Here is a 14,880-nt window from a genome sequence, read left to right as displayed (position 1 = left end):
CAGCAGGTCTCCATAGACTTTATACTCTTTAAAAAGTCTCAGGCAAGAAGGACCAACCAATGAAATCTTATGGATGACTTTCTTGCCTCTTTAACGGGAAGGTGGACAACATAAAATGGATACTATCCCCACAACAGCTGTCTAAAACGGACTGCTGGGGACCAAAGCATCACATATAGGCACCTACAAATTTACCGAAGTAGAAATTGAAATAGGAAATTTGGTGTTTGGTTTGGTTTCACTTTCCACTTTTTATCCCTCTGCTTGTGGACTCTGACTGCACACTTAGACTCATCGTAAGATGCCAGAAACCATTTGGGTGTCTACTGTTATGGTCAGAAGATTTTTCTGTGAAGTAAGATGAGGGCTATTATTGTAACAGCTAAGTGGCAGTGTTAGGTGGCACAACAGAAGGAATGGTGGACCTGGACTCAAGAAGACCTGAATTCAAATCTGATCTCAGATCCTAGCTGTATGGCTTTGGGTAAGTGATTTAATGTCTGTTTGCCTTAGTTTCCTCAATTGTAAAATGGGGATAATAAGAGCACTTACCTCACAGGGCTGTTATGAGGATCAAATGAACTGATATTTATAGCACAGTGGCCTGGCACATAGTAGGTGCTCTATATGGGGTCTAATTAAGGTCTTTTCCTAGGAAGATTCTGGGCCATATCTCTCGTAGATAGTCAGGGAGAGAGATTTCTAGGCATCAATATCTTGCAGCAACTTAAAACCCAGTCCTAAAAGATCTGCTGATAGCCTATTATTTCCTTATTCCCCCTATTTCTCAATATTACGCGACTGGCAAATGTTCAAGTAAGAGACTTTTGAATATCCAGTTTAGTTTCCAATTGCCCTCTTAATGTTCACAGATTCTCTCATGATCAATAATATGTGAGTAAAAATAATGCTTATGAACTGAATTGCTTTCAAACAGTGCTTACAATTAAGTGCTAAAGAATTGTCAAGCACTGAACTAGGGAAACAGTAGAGGCTCTTGGGTTATGGTAGGTACCTTAGGTCCTCTCTGTGGAGAGAAATTGTTCAGACAGGTTACTATCCAAATACACAGATTCAGAAGATCTATGCAGCCTTTCATGAGACATGTCAATCTGAAGCATTTAAAAATCCCCAAATCAGTTTGTTACTTACTATAGACTGCATTACTCAGGTGAAAAATTAATAAAGCCTTTCTTGTTCCATCACACAGGATTATTTTTTTATGAGGTATTGGAATTAAGTGACTTGCCCAGGGTCACACAGCTAGCACTAAAAAAAAAAATAGTGTCTGAGGTCAGATTTGAACTCAGGTTCTCTTGACCCCAGGGCCGGTGCTCTATCCACTCTGCCACCTGAATGCTCCTCCACCATGCATTCTGGCAGAAGATAAGGTTTTTTCTTTTCTTTTCCAGAGGGTAAAAGGTTCTAAGTTTTCAAAGAACTTCCCATAGACACACAAAGGCTGTTATGCTTTTGCTGAAACCAAATTAAATCTTAAAATGGAGTGTAAAGATTACAATATCTGTGAACCCTGGAAGACTCCCCAAATATCTGGTAGTGGTCTGGGGCTAGGGGGCTGCTTGACCTAACAAAACAATTTACATTCTTCATTTTGGGGGGCAAGGGTGTGTCTAGGTAAATTTGTACATTATTCCATACTATTTCTATGTACACATTCTAGAACAGTATATCCAGAGAAACTAACTCCATGAAAACATTAAGCATATAAAATAGGAAAAATCATCCCCACAGATTTGGAAGTCCACAAAATAAATCAGTTTTTTGGAGTCATGAATTCGATCCCTTCTTAGTGACCCGTTCAATTTAAATACCAACAGATGGAGTGGGAAGATGGGGTGTGGGGGTGGGAAAGGAATTCTTCTTCCTTATTTCCTCTCTTTTTGCTGCAGAAGTGATTATATTAGAATGCAAAGAAAAGACTCATCCTGTTCGGGTCTAGAAGCTGCCTACTCAGAATCTCCACTTCTTTCCCCTGTTTCTCAGAAGAGAAATTGCTCTTCTTCTTTTTTTTTTTCCCACTCATGGCTGATCAGACCAAGAGATAAGAATTCTGCCCAGATCAAGTGTCCTTAAGCTTTTTTGTGCTGTTGACCCCTTCAGCAATCTGCTGAAGTCTAGGGACCTCTTCTCAGAATAATGTCTTCAAATGCATAAAATGAAGTACACTGGGGTACTAGGGAAACATTATGTTACAATACAGTTACCAAAATGTTTTTAAATGAACCCCCGATTAACAATTTCTTGTTAGATAATCAAACTCAGACATTTCATTAAAAAATAATTTGTTGAATTTATTGTATCATTTTAAATAACATCGTATTTTCCCCCAATTACATGTAAAAACAATTTTAACATTATTTTTTTAAGTTTTGAGGTTCAAATTCCAGCCTTTCCTCCTCTCCTTCCTCCCTCTAAGAAAGCAAACAATCTGATGATATAGGTTATACCTGTGCAATCATATAAAACTTATTTCCAAATTAATTATTTTGTGGAAGAAAACTAGAACAAATAAAAATGAAAGAAGGAAGGAAAATGAAAACAGTGTGTTTCAGTTTGTATTCAGACACCATCAGTTTTTTCTTTGGATGTGGACAGCATTTTTTCCTCATGAGTTTTTTAGGATTATCTTGGATCATTATATTGCTGAGAATAGCTAAGTCATTCACAGTTGATTCTCGTACAACAGTGCTCTTATGTCTAATGTTCTCCCAGTTCTGCTCACTTCACTCTGCATCAGTTTATGTACATCTTCCTAAGTTTTCCTGAAATCATATTAAATGACATTTCTTATAGCACAATATTCTATCACAATCATATACTACAGCTTGTATTAACAATTGACCAATTGATGGGCATGCCCTCAATTTCTAATTTTTTGCTGCCAAAAAAAGAGCTGCTATAAATCTTTCTTGTACAAGTAGGATCTTCCTCTCCATTCCCACCACCTTTTTGAAAAATTTTTTTGGTATACAGACTTAGTGGTGGTATCATTTAGTCAAAGAATATACACACCATGCCCTTTGGCCATAGTTCCAAATTGCTCTCCAGAATGGTTGGACCAGTTCACAACTCCACCAACAATGCATAAAGAAAACAGACATTGCTGATAGCACATTCACTCTACATAAAACAAGGTGCTCGCTATATGTAAGCACAATCCTAAGCCCTGGCAATGCAAATAAAGGGGGAAGGTAGCAATCATTTATTAAATGCCTACTGTGTGTCAGTCACTGGGCTAAATGATTATAAATATTATCTCCTTTGATCCTCTCAACAACCTTGTGAAGTAGGTGCTATCATCCCCATTTTACAGTTGAGGAAAGTGAGGCATACAGAGTTTCAGTGACTTGACCAGGGCCACACAGGTGGTAAGGGTCCAAGGCCGGATTCAAACTCAGGGCTGTGTTACCTGGAAAGTTTTTCTCTCTTCTGCAAACCCTCTTATCATAAAGTCTCCCAGTCCTGCCCCTGCCACCATCCCCTCTCACTTTTTTTCTTCTCTATCTATCATACCACCTGTTCATGTTTGTTGGGTCACAAGATCTTATCACACAAGGGGAACTTGCCTTCCTCTGTTCACAGCTCTTGTGCTCCCAGAGGCCATGGGCTGGTACTAGGTCACCCCCGAGAAGGTAGATGGGTGGGTCTGTAGAGGGGAGGTAGATTCTTGTCCTCCCTATCGGAAATCATTTTTGCCACCCTACTTGATGTACCAAATGTGTTAGGGGGCCTAAACCCAGTGGCATAAATGTTCTGCTTCATCCAAATAAGGGTACTTAACTTTTCTTACCACAATAGAGCTCTCAAACACAAAATAGCAGTGTCTCCTCTTTCTATGCATAGAGACCCTCTCAGGTGGAGAGCTTTCACCTGAACCTGGTGAAGAACCTGCCAGGCTTGAGGAGACATGAATACTCTCACCCCACTTCAGGACCCTGGAGACACAAAGACAAAACCAAAAGCATCTCCTTGAAGGACTTGCATTAGCACTGGGGCATCATCCTTGGGTGAAACAACAGGATTATACCCAAACAAGCACAAAGAAATTCAAAGTAAAGCAAGGAAATTTCAAGAGGGAGCCAGAACTAAGGATGCGGGAAGGAGCTAGAGGAATCAGGAAAGGCCTCCTGGAGGAGGTGGCACTTCAGCTGCCCTTTGAAGAAAGCTAGGGATTGATTCTACGGGAGGGGGTGGGGGGTGAGGAGGGCTTAAGTGACAGGTCATAGATAAAAGCAAAAGAAGCAGGAGGCAGGACGTCAAATAGAAGGAATAGCTAGCAGGCCAGTTTGACTATAATGAAGAGTCGGTGAGTAATATGAAATAAGATGGCCAAGGTAGGTAGAGGCCAGACTGTGGCTTCCACTGGTTCCTCTCCTTCTTTGGTGATTTGTACCATTGGTTTTAAAGAAATACAGTACCTTTCAACATAGGAATTTTAATTGCTCATATCACCTGTCTACCTCTGGAACCTGTTCAAGTGCAGATAGGTTATCACTGGCATCATGAATGAACTTGCTAAACCCACTATCACTTGGGCAAGAACATGTTCCAGGAAGTTAAATTAATATAAAATGCTTGCTCATGTTAAGAATTTCTTTCTTTTTTTTTTCTGTTAACATTTCCAAATTTGATCTCTATGCTTTATCAGTACATGAGGATATTTATTCCTGGCAAATACCGTGTTGAACTGTTAGGAAATGACTATAATTGATCAGTTTGAAGGAAAAACCTTTTGCAAGCAATGAATAGAATCTCAGATGCCCTGAGAGGCCCAAGAAGTAGGTAATGTGGGTTGACATAAGCATCTTCATTTTAAGCTGAAGAAACAGGCACGGAGAATGAGTAAAAGATCCAGACGCAAACACCCTATCCAGAAAACGGATACTATCAGATGAAGCCTCTTCAGTTCTTCAGAGATCACTTCATTAGTGAAGGCATTTGTAACATTGACACAAATAAGAACCCCCTTCACATGTTAATAGGCAGATTTACTGAGATTCCATGGTAAATGATGACGGTGAAAGGATAACCAAAGGGATTCTCTGGATTTAATGAAGTTGGTCCTCAAATGAGAGAATCACAGTACACTTCTGGGCTGGCCTCTACAGGGTGCAATGGATAGAGCACTGAACATGAAATCGGGAAGACCTCGGTTCAAATGTTGCCTAAGTTGAGTACTTGGAAGTACAACCTTGGGTAAGTAATTTAACTTTTCCCAACCTCATCTGGAAAATGAAGATAATAATAACTTCTATCTCATAGAGTTGTTGGAATGATCAGATGAGAATAACGTAAGATGGATTGCTAACTTTGAAGTGCTATACAAATGCTATCTATTTTTATCATTATCATTATTATTATTATTGTTTCCAATATATATTGACTCCAACATAGTGATGTCATTTTGCTCCTCTTTGAGAATGAAACACAACAACCGACCAACCATTGTTTCCAGCTTGGCAGAGTCTGTGCCCTACTATCAGTGCTTTGGAGAGCCTTATCTATACCAAATTCACCAGGTATAAAATTCAAGGCACCACAAAACTCTGGAGTGTGTCCTGAACCAGATTAAAATTTAACTGGAGAAATGGCCATCAAAATAAAGAAAAATACAATATAACATAGATAATGTTAGTTTGTAATTTTCTAAGTTAATATAGGGCAGATTGGGATCCATTTCTACTTGAGTATGACACTACTGAATGAAGATTGGTTGAAAGAACTATGTATCTTTATCTTGGGGAAGAAAAGACCAGGTGGGAAATGATAGCTGTCTTCATACATGTAGTGTCTGACCTCTGAGATCAAGACCTGGAGTAATTCATAGAAATAGCAAAGAGGAAAATGTGTGCCTGATGTCAGGGGTAGGGGGAGGGGAAGTCCTAACAATCAGAGCTGTCCAAAAGGGAAAGGAGCATCCCAATTAATCCTATTACAGACATTTCCAACATGTTTCCTTTTGGAAACTACGGTGATACTTTCAATGAGATGAAAATATAAACTTGTCCTTTAGCAGAGACTGAATGACCTTCTATTATGATATAATGATGGTAAGGATTCCTTTCCAGTACAAGGTGGCCCTCACAACTGTAAAATTTTGAGAGAGTTGAAAGATTAGGAAGGCACAGTCAGAGAGAGGAATTTCCGAGTTCTGGGGCTGGTGTGGTCCTTCACTCCTCACTCTCACCCACATACACAATCAATCGTCTAATCTTATCGTTTTGTATCTCATCGGCATCTCTTACATCCATCCCTTTCTCCCATCATCCACATCCATCTCTTCCTCTCCATTTACACAACCATTACCATAATTCAGCCCTTTATCACATGTTGCCTGAGCTATTACAGTGGCCTCCTAATTGATCTCACTGCCTCAGGTCTCTCTCAACTTCAATCCCCCACCCAGCTGCCAAAACGGTTTCCTAAAGTGGAAGTTTGACCATGTCTCTCTTCAATAAACACCATGGACTGACTATTACCTCTAGGATCAAATATAAACTCCTTTGTTTGGCATATAAAGCCCCTCACAACCTGGCTCCATTCTCCCCTTCAAGCTTTATTACACATTGCTTTGTTATGTTTTTCACACACTTTTTCATATTCCTGTTCCTGTTCCTGATCCAGTGTATTGAGACAAATGAGAGAAGGTGAACTCAGTCCTGGAGAAAGTGATCAAGGAATCATTGTCTTCTTAGGGGAGCCAGGTTTCTATGAGTGCAAAGTGGAAGGGATTTCAGAGGAAGAATTTTAAAAGAAGGGGAACTTTGTTAATAATAGAACTGGACTTCCAGAGAACACAGTGGAAGGGGAGAAGAGAGCAAAATCGGCACCAAAGAGGGTTAGCTCTAAGATGAATATGAATGAGGGAGTGAGAATGAGTAATAAGAGAAAGGCATTATTCACAGGGACAAGAAAAGCATATTTATGTGGCAGCTAGGTGGCACAGTGGATAGAGCACCGGCTCTAAAGTCAGGAGGACCTGAGTTCAAATCCGGCCTCACACCAAACACTTGGCACTTACTAGATGTGTGACCCTAGGCAAGTCACTTAACCCCAATTGCCTTAAAAAAAAAGAGCATATTTAGAAACCATGGAGCTAGATGGCATAGTAAATAGAGAGCTGGAGTCAGGAGTCAGGAAGACTTGAGTTCAAATCCAACCTCAAAAACTTACTAGTTGTGTGTCCTTGAGCAAGTCACTTAAATTCTGTTTCCTTCAGTTTCCTCATCTGTACTATGGGGATAATAATAGCCCTTACCAAACTAATGAAAAGAAATGCAGGGGAAGGCGGCCTAGCAATTCCAGACCTTAAATTGTATTATAAAGCAGCAATCATCAAAACTGCTTGGTACTGGCTAAGAAATAGGGAGGTGGATCAGTGGAATAGGTTAAATATGCAAGACACAGTAGTCAACGACTACAGTAATCTATTATTTGATAAACCCAAAGACCCCAGCTTCTGGGATAAGAGCCTACTCTTTGAAAAAAAAACTGCTGGGAAAACTGCAAAAGAGTATGGCAGAAACTAGCCATAGACCCAAATCTCACACCATATACCAAAATAAAGTCAAAATGGGTTCAGGACTTAGATATAAAGGCTGATACCATTAGTAAACTGGGAGGACAAGGAATAGTTTACCTATCAGATCTATGGAGAACAGAAGAATTCATGACCAAACAGGAGATAGAGAACATTATGAAAAGCAAAATGGATCATTTTGATTACATTAAATTGAAACATTTTTGCACAAACAAAGCCATTGCAACTAGGATTAGAAGGAAGGCAGAAAATTGGGAAAGAATTTTTACAACCAGTCTCTCTGATAAAGGCCTCATTTCTAAAATATATAGAGAATTAAGACAAATTTGTAAGAACACAAGCCATTCCCCAATTGATAAATGGTCAAAGGATATGAACAGACAGTTCTCAGATGAAGAAATTAAAGCCATCTATAGTCATATGAAAAAATGCTCTAAATCATTATTGATTAGAGAAATGCAAATCAAAACAACTCTGAGGTACCACATCACACTTATCAGATTGGCCAACACGACAAAACAGGAAAATGATAAATGTTGGAGAAGATGTGGGAAAATTAGAACACGAATACATTGTTGGTGGAGTTGTGAAATGATCCAACCATTTTGGAGAACAATTTGGAACTATGTCCAAAGGGCTACAAAAATCTGCATACCCTTTGATTCAGCAATAGCACTTCTAGGGCTATATCCCAAAGAGATCAAACAAATGGGAAAAGGACCCACATGTACAAAAATATTCACAGCAGCTCTTTTCGTGGTGGCAAAGAATTGGAAATGGAGAGGATGCCCATCCATTGGGGAATGGCTGAGTAAGTTGTGGTATATGAATGTAATGGAATACTATTGTGCTGTAAGAAATGATGAACAGACTGACTTCAGAAAAACCTGGAAAGACTTATACAATCGGATGCTGAGTGAAGTCAGCAGAACCAAGAAGACTTTGTACACAATAACAGCGATGTTATGCAATGACTAAGCTTGTTAAACTGAACCTTTCTCAGCATTGCAAGGATCTAAGACATCTCCAGAGGCCTCGGGATGGAAAATGCTGTCCACATCCAAAGAAAGAACTATGGAAGTCGAATCGCTATCACTTACCTTTTACCTTCTGTTGAGTTTTGTTTCCTGTTTCTGATGGTTCCTCCTATTGGTTTTAATTTTTACTTACAACTTCACTAATGTGAAAATATGTTTAATGGGTATGTAAATGTAAAGCCTATATCAAATTGTGCGCCATCTTGGGAAGGGTGGGGGGGAGGAAGGGGAAGAAAAATTTTCAACTCAAAAGCATATGGAAGTGATTGTTGATAAATCAAAATAAATTCATAGAATTAAAAAAAAAACAGCCCCTACCCCAGAGGGTTGTGGTGAGGATCAAATGAGATATCTGTAAAGCACTTAGCATGGTGCCTGGCACTACATACATGCTGACTCTTAAGTACCATTCAGTTGGGGCTGTCATCCACAAAGGTTCTGAAAAACGATGGAGAGTGTCATCCGTGTGTTTTCTTTCTTTCAAACAGCAGGGATGAAGGGAGATAGCCATAGGATCTGAGTCTCAGGGGCCACACTGAATTCCCTTTTAGCGCAATTGCCCCATCTTGATTAGCAGGGGATGAATGATGCAGTCAGAAGGTATTGAGCACTTGGCTTTTCTACGGGCTAGTGTCCGAGCTCTTGTTCTTACATGGTGTCCTTATGGTGGGCAGACTTGTTTCTAAGTCTCTGACCAGTGCTAGCTTGTTGATTTCTTAAAAAAACTCATGTACCTGGTGGCTAAGGGTCCTGGTGAGAAGAGTCTTCTATGTTAATCACAGAAGACTGACTGAAAAAGAGAATGATTAGACATATTCATTTATTTATTTATCTATTCATTTATTTATTTTTAGGCAGGTTAGATGTATTTAGAGTAAAACAGGGCAAAACGGGGTATATAGCCATGATTGGGTTTTTCTTTACTCCATCTTATATATAGTTTTTCCATTAGACAATTTCTTCAAAAATACATTTTAACTGATATCTTAAAAAATAACATATGGAATATATGTTTGTCGATTAGAGCTGGAAAAGACTTCCAAGGCCATTTGGTCCAATATGTACATTTTATGGATGAGAAAACTGAGTTCCAGAGAAGTAAAGTGACTTACCAAAAGTTATACATCAGATTTGACAGACAGGATTTGAACCATGGTCTTCTGATATGAGAGTCCCACTGACTCCATAGGAGATTTCTTAATTAGTCCTATCTTGGATTTAGGGCAAGAAAAGCAGGTCATAAGGACAAGTTAGCCTTCCATTAATTCACTCACTAACTCAATAAGTATTTGTTGTCCCTTCATTCTCAAAGAGGACCAATGACTTCAGGAGGGTGATGTCTTAACTTGCAAGTGAATTAGATTTAAGTGAGGCAGAGCTGTGCAAAGTCAGCAGCACCTACCCCAGAGTCATCAGAGCCCAGTTGCAGGACAAAAGTCAACACAACTGGCAATGGCCCCAGTCAAACTTACTGAATTTCTCCAATGTACTCTTTGCAGCTCCAGGTGGCACGGAGGAAGCCTAAGACATGGTGCCTAGTCTCAACTATTTTCGATAGATACTATTAAATATCCACTATACAAGGAGCAAGCAGCTAGATGGCGCAGTGGATAGAGCAGTGGGCAGAGTCAGGAAGACTCATCTTCGTGAGTTCAAATCTGGCCTCAGACACTTCCTAGATGTGTGACCCTGGGCAAGTCACTTAACCCTGCTTGTCTCAGTCCCACATCTATAAAATGTGCTGGAGAAGGAAATGGAAAACCACTCCAGTATCTTTGCCAAGAAAATCCCAAATAGGGTCACACAGAGTCAGACACAACTGAAATGACTGAACAATAAAATACAAGGGGCAGGATTAAGTGTCAGACAAGATACGAAGGTTAAATGAAGACAACTCTTGTCTTCATGGAACTCATCCTCTAGTGGAGGACGGAGCACGTGTGTAGTAAGTTTGGAGACATTGGTGGTACTCACCATTCTTTCTTTTATTCTATGAAAGCTGTGGCTCATTAATTGCCACTCAGTCTATATTGGGAAACAAGGCATCAACCAAATTAACAGTCTCCCTTCTTGGCCAACACAGGGAAAGCCAGATGACAAAGATTAGATTCTAGTCCCGAATAATCACCTCTTGGAGCACCTTAATTCATAGTGTCTGGTAACAAATGCCCTATCAGTTGTGCCCACAGCATTGGCATCCCAAAGAGCCACTTTGGTCATTAATTACCATTTAAATAAACTTTGAAGCGTTAAACTCATATTAATTTCTTCCACCATAATCATTTTGTATCTTCTGCTGTGTGCCAGCTTGCCGGTCAAGTTTCAAAGCCCTTAACCCAGTGTTTTCTCATGCTTTCATATGAATATACATATATATATGAGATCAAGCTGCATGTGGTTAAAAAAACATTTTTTGACAATATGTTTTAACTTTTCCCTCTGTGCTTGATTTTTTGATTCAAATCCATAGCTGTATTGCTTGTCAGAAATATGTGTGCGTGTGTGTCCCAATTTCCCCACGCCTTCTCCAGCATTTATCATGTAATTGAGAAAAAATAAAATAAAAGTGTGGGAAATATTAAAGCCCGTCACAGTCTGGATCCTTCTTACCTTTCCAGTCTTCTTACACTTTACTCCCTATGCTCCGTGATTCAGCAATACTGGCCTTCTTCTTGTTCCTCATATACAATACTCTATCTCCTGACCTCCTGCCTTTTTACTAGCTGTCCCTCATGCTTAGAATGCTCTTCCTCCTAACCTTTGCCTCCTCACTTCCCTGAAAGATCTGCTCAAATCCTACCTTCTGCAAAAAGGCCTTAATTCTACCTCATCCCAAACTGCTAATGCTGTTCATCTGAAATCACCTCTCACTCATACTATATTTATCCATCTAGATAACTCTATATATGTATGTATGCATGTATGTATGTATGTATGTATCTATCTATCTATCTGTCTGTCTGTTTCTGTCTGTCTCCATCCATCTGTCTCTATCTCTTGTCCATACATCTTTGTATATAGCTTTTTTACATGCTGTCTCCTACATTGAACTGTGATCTCCCTGCTGGCAAAAGCTGTTGTTTGCTTTTCTTTGAATCCTCAGAGCTTGGCACAATACCTGGCGCCTGATTGGTGCTTCATAAGTACTTCCTGACACTGAACAGGGTTGTCGTTTGTGTTCAGTCATGTCTGACTCTGTGACCTCACTTTGGGACTTTCTTGGCAAAGATATTGGAGTTGTTCACCATTTCCTTCTCTAGCTCATTTTACAGATCAAAAATTGAGGCAAACGGGGTTAAGAGACTTACACAGGGTCACACAGCTAGTAAGAGTCTGAGGCTGGATTTGAACTCATGAAGATGAGTCTGCCTGATTCCAAACCCACTGCTCTATCGACTGCACCACCTAGGTGCTCCTACTAAACAAGGGCCAGGCTCATACTGACTAATAAGCCATCCTCTATTCACGCACAATGTGGACTAGGAGGCTTGGGTTCAAATTCCAGCTCTGATACTTTCAAATTGTTAGACTTTAGGTAAATCATGTGTTTCTGGTACTTAGTTTCTTCATCTACAAAATGGATACTGTGCTATTTTACCATTCATCGCACAGGGCTATTGTGAGGGAAATGCTTTGGAAACTTCAGAAATGTAAGTTTTTATTGTAATCATCTGCCTAACAGGGTTCAAGAGATATGAAACAGAAAGAGACCTAGCTAGATTAGTCATTGAGGCCAAAGCGCCTTTCTCTTTCAGTACAGTGCTTAGTACATTGTGCATATTCCATAAATGTGTATTGACGGACTGATTGAGTTAACCTGTCCGTTCTGACCCTGCATCTGACCATTTTCCTATGGTAGCTAAGAGCCATAGGTAGCAATTTTGGCATTGCAGGGCAAACTTTGTGATGATAACGCCTGGAGTAAGGAACGCCATACGTGCCCTGAAATCAACAAGAGGTGGTGTTTGTGGTGGTGCAGACCATAGAACATCGGTGGTCCTTTCTGAGAACGATGGCCCCTGGGAAGGAGCCAGACAGGGTGCAGAACTACCTGGTATCAGTTTTGCTGCCTTCTAAATCTGTGCTTGGCAGTCTGGTGTACTTTGACGCCTCAGTTGTCTTACCCCAGTTGCACTGACTTCTCTTGCTTCCCAAATTGCTCATCCCTTTCCTTGCTAATACAGCCCCTCTTTATAAAAGTCCCTTTTTTCTGCCTTTCTCTTTTCTTTCATGGCTCTGAATTCCTTATATACAGCTAATTATCCTCTATTTTTTCTCTCTGTCCTCCAGCTAGACTGTAATCTCCTCAGTGATAGGATCATGTCCTCCCACTGTACCTGGCACAATAAAGGGTAAGGATTTGTTAATTTATTTATTCAAATATGTGGATTGTTTCTTAAATAAATGTTTATTGATTTAATAAATCAACTTCTAAATGTTTGTTGATTTAATAAATCAACTTTTTAAAAAGTTTCTTTAAGAGAATCATTTTTTAAAAGAAATTTTAAATCAGTTTCTTTAAAAGAGATTCTTTTGTTTGACTATGCTGCCTCTCACAGATAATAGTGAATTTCCTTCTTACTTTTGCTACCAAACTCTGAAGACCAATGTCTCCATTCCTTCATTGACCCTATGCGATATGATCCTCTTCCCTTCCTTCTCCCCACTTTTCTGATGAAACTCTTCTCTCAAAGCTCAGTATGATCTCTTTCCAGCCATATTCAATCTTACATCAATCTCGATCTTTCTGCAAGCTGTAACTAGTCAGTCTGTGTTCACAGCAAATGCTGCAAAATGAATGAGAGGGATGTGGAGCACAGAGGTGGAGGCCCACCAGGCACTTGCTTGAGGAAGCCACCAAAGGGGGATTATAATGGATTGACCAAGGTCAATCAGCTGGGGTGCATGAAGGGCTTGGGATGCCTACCTGGGCCACATAGGCCAATGTTCACTTTGATTGCACTTCTTAGGGTATCTGTGGTGAGTCCTGACTTGTGCAGTCTGTGTAGGCAAGCTGAAATCACCAAAGGGGAGGCGTAACCTGGTCCCCAGAGAGTCCAGCCTCTGGTCCCAAACCCAATAACCCTTGGATACCTCAACTCTTAAAAAATAGAGGCTGCATATGTGAAATGTGACAGAGGGGAAGGATATCTCCCATGAAGGAGAGGCTGGGGCAAAGAGGAAGTATTTCTATAGTGCCTACTATGGGCCAGGTACCGTGCTAAGTGCTCTACCAATACTATCTCATTTGATCCTCATAACAACCCTGAGAGGGAGACATTGTTATTATCCCCATTTTGCAGTTGGGAAATCTGAGGCAGATAGCAGTTAGGTGACTCGCCCAGGGTGACACAGTTAGTGAGTGTCTGACACTGAATGATGAACTCATGTCTTCCAGACTCCAGGCCTAGTGCTCCATCCATGGCGCCACCTAACTGTCCTTGATTTTGGGATGCTGTCCCAGTGACCGGTAGACCTTGGGAGAGTGACACGATGGTGGTGGGATACTTGTGGATGACAATTTAGGGCTGACTGAAGAAACAAGGCTGTTTATACTGTAGATGTGGGAATCATATAATGGAGCACTACAAGGTGCCGGATTGACAGACCAGTGGACCCCTGAGAAAGAAAACACGCTCTTCTAAACATCAGTACCCCACCCTAGTTAAAGCTCTAGCTAATTATCCCTTAGATCTGGAAATTCTTCCCTTGGTTTCTGTGCTATCACATTATACTCATTCTCCTCTTAATTCTTCTAATCACTCCTTAACTATATTCCCTTCTTCTTTACCCTTCGTCTTTCTTTCTTCATCAAACACTTAACCTAAGAATTACTCAAGTCAGTCCTTAGCTTTTGCTGCACTAACACCTTCAGCACAGTCATCCACCCTCGTACATGTAAGCAATAACCCTGGGGATAGAAAACATTCACAGAACAAGGACATCCACTTACTAGTCTTAGACCTACCATCTCTACACTTGACCTCTCATCCACTTCCCAGTTGTTGTCGTTCAGCCATTTCAGTCATGTCCAGCTCTTCATGACCCCATTTGGGGTTTTCTTGGCAAAGATACTGGAGTGGTTCGCCATTTCCTTCTCTAGGTCATTTTACAAATGAGGAAACTGAGGCAAACAGGGTGAAGTGACTTGCCCAGGGTCACATAGCTAGTAAGTGGCTAAGAACAGATTTGAACTCAGGAAGATGACTCTTTCTGACTCCAGGCCTGGCACTCTACCCATTGGACCATGTAGCTCCCCCTCCATTTTCCAGTATCCTGTGT

General features: G+C 40.4%; 1 long non-coding RNA gene across 3 annotated transcripts in view; it reads left to right on the top strand.

Annotated features, from left to right (window-relative positions):
- The first annotated feature begins 3 nt into the window (after positions 1-3).
- LOC110209789 (uncharacterized) overlaps positions 4-14,880 on the top strand; it is a 58,265-nt gene continuing 43,388 nt past the window's right edge. Inside the window, exons 1-2 of one of the 3 annotated variants that reach the window (XR_013484099.1) lie at positions 4-484; positions 12,889-12,950. This is a non-coding gene — a long non-coding RNA (uncharacterized LOC110209789). The remainder of the gene's footprint in view (positions 485-12,888; positions 12,951-14,880) is intronic. The other 2 variants (XR_013484098.1, XR_002324919.2) reach the window with 2 other exon arrangements.

The sequence above is a fragment of the Phascolarctos cinereus genome, unplaced genomic scaffold (assembly GCF_003287225.1).
Source record: "Phascolarctos cinereus isolate Bilbo 61053 unplaced genomic scaffold, phaCin_HiC Scaffold_9;HRSCAF=440, whole genome shotgun sequence".
Lineage (NCBI taxonomy): Eukaryota > Metazoa > Chordata > Mammalia > Diprotodontia > Phascolarctidae > Phascolarctos > Phascolarctos cinereus.
Note: the sequence above shows the minus strand (reverse complement) of the source record. Positions and strands in the feature narration are given on the sequence as shown.